At 38.5% G+C, this 2,770-nt stretch overlaps 1 pseudogene; it reads left to right on the top strand.

The window, feature by feature from the left end:
• Positions 1-711: 711 nt before the first annotated feature.
• Positions 712-1,648, top strand: LOC110298951 (annotated as a pseudogene).
• Positions 1,649-2,770: the final 1,122 nt, after the last annotated feature.

Below are 2,770 nucleotides of genomic sequence, written 5' to 3'. Positions count from 1 at the left end.
GCATCAGGATCCAAGAGCAATCTATAAAGGAACAGGAAGCCAGAGGGGCTCTACCTATGCAACCAGTCAAATAGAAGCTGTTTCTACCAATTCCCTGTAGAATGGCACTAGAAAAGACACTATCTTGCTCCATAAAAACTAACCAAAGGCTGTTGGCTACATAGATGCCCACACTGCTATCTGTAGAACACAAGTGTAGGTGAAAGGAAGTGTGTGTGGGGGAGCATTTGATAGACCCTGGTTATACATCATAAACTTAGGAAACAAACCACTTAATCACTGCTGAAAAAGCCACACCTGCTCTTCCCATTTGGATTGCAATAGACACTCTCTTTAAGCAACCGAAGGGAAGCTGGTTTGGGCAGGATTCTCACCAACTGAGGTAAGGAATTTGTCTCTCATTTAAGGTAACATGAAGCCCTCTAAGCATCCAATGGTAATAAGTAGAGTGTAAATCAGACTCTAAAGACTTAAACTTATATATATGTATATTATATCCATACATTAAATTTATATATATACATATCAGTAGAGAATCAGTTAGGACAGGCAAGGATCACAGTATTATAATGTAGAGCTGAGTATCATTTCCAAATCAGTAATATCAATACTTGTCTTCAGAACTTTTATTAAATACAATTTAAAACAACAAACTTGGAAATAAAGAATGAAAACTCTAATCTTGTTGGAGTCATGTTAAAACCTGGTAAAATGGAGTTCAGGAATTCAACTTTAGGAAGTGGCTTCATCTTGGTAGGAATCCTGAATGGCAGTGACTCTCCTGAACTACTCTGTGCCACAACTACATTCCTGTACACACTGGCACTCACCAGCAATGGACTGCTGCTCCTTGTCATACCCTGCTCCACGTGCGTAAGTACCTTCTACTTGGGCAGCTCTCTCTCATTGATCTCCTCCTGACATCAGTCATTACTCCCAAAGCTGTCATGGATTTTCTTCTGAGAGACAACACTATCTCCTTTGGAGGCTGTGCCCTACAGATGTTCATTGAATTGGTACTGGGTGGTGCAGAGGACCTTCTTCTGGCTTTTATGGCCTATGACAGGTATGTGGCCATTTGTCATCCTCTGAACTACACGATCCTCATGAGTCCAAGAGTCTGCCGGCTCATGGTGACTGCATCATGGATCCTGGCAATCCAGATGGCCCTGGGATTTACCATCAACACAATGCATTATTCTTTCTGCAAATCGAGGCATATCAGACACCTCTTTTGTGAGATCCCTCCCTTGCTGGAGTTGGCCTGTGCAGACACCTCTAGTTATAAGCTTGTGGTTTATTTGGTAGGTGTGTTCATGTTAATTCTCCCTCTTACTGCCATCTTTTTCTCTTACGCACGGATTTTGTTCACTGTTCTCCACATGCCTTCAAATGAGAGCAGGAAGAAAGCCCTTGTTACCTGTTCTTCACGTATGTAGGCATGTACTACGGGGCTCTCACAGTCATGTATTTCCTACCAAGTTCCTACCACAATCCCAAGCAAGACAATATCCTTTCTGTTTTCTACACAATTGTCACCCCAGCTCTAAACCCACTCATCTACAGCCTGAGGAATAAGGAAGTGACTGGGGCTCTGAGGAAAGTCCTGGGAAATACTTGTTGCCACCACCCCATACATTTAAGGTAGTCCCAGAATCTTTCTTCTAAATTTAATTAGTCCTCCTCACCAGAAGACTTCTGCTCTGAAATAGTCTTGAAAAAAAAACTGGACATTAAAAATGTGTATCTTATGATTGATTATGTGTATCTTTTAGAATCCATTAAATAACGTTTAAACATTCTCTTCTCAGAGTATTTAATAGGATAAGATTCATACTGTTTAGGGTTTCTCTTCTATATCTTTATTTTCTAATAATGCTAAAAACTTGAAAGGGAAGTGCTCACTCGACCTGAACCCTGAGATTTTACATCACATTCAAGCAAGAACTATAGAAAATAACTTCAATGGTGATTCATATTATTGGGAGGGGATGATTAAGGTTTATAAAAATTTAGGTCATATAAAGCCAGTTAAATGTAATGCCAAAAGCAACAGATTTGTCTAATTACAATTTTGTAAGCAAAAGTATAGATGCTCTGACTGGTGCCATGAGTTTGGGGGAAAGGAGAGAAATCTCTCTCTCTCTCTCTCTCTCTCTCTCTCTCTCTCTCTCTCTCTCTCTCTCTCTCTCCTCAGTGATGGAAATTCAAAGAAAATGCATGCTGCTATTCTGTATGTAATTAAACAAACAGCAAAGCAATTTCATACTTTTCAATATTTTTTTCTAAGCATGTTTTTAAATATCACAGAAATTACTAAGGGTCCATTATTTCTCTGGTGTAGACATTTCACAATGTACACATGTCTCATAATATCATATAGTACCCAATATATGTGTATTTTTCATGGCTTTTGTATCAGTTAAAGATAAATTTGGACAGGCTTGACAGTGCATCTCTTTAATCCTAGTACTCAGGAAGCAAGCTGGTTTCTGTGAGCATGAGACAGGACTAAACACAGTTTCATAGTAAAACCTTGTCTAAGAATTATATGAAACTTGGACAATAGAATAAATGACAATGTACCTTACTTTCTTGTTTATTTAAAAAATGTTATACTTTAAATGAATTTTTGTTTCTTAAAATTTATTCATGTCCTATCATTTCTAGTGCTTGAAATTTTATACATGGAGATAATGTGTCTTTGCCATATGTACCTCTAACCCATCCCATGATAACTGGTTGCTCAACACATCTACTTCCCAACTTC

This window comes from Mus caroli, chromosome 7 (assembly GCF_900094665.2).
Source record: "Mus caroli chromosome 7, CAROLI_EIJ_v1.1, whole genome shotgun sequence".
Taxonomy (NCBI): domain Eukaryota; kingdom Metazoa; phylum Chordata; class Mammalia; order Rodentia; family Muridae; genus Mus; species Mus caroli.
This window is presented reverse-complemented; position numbering and strand designations above follow the sequence as displayed.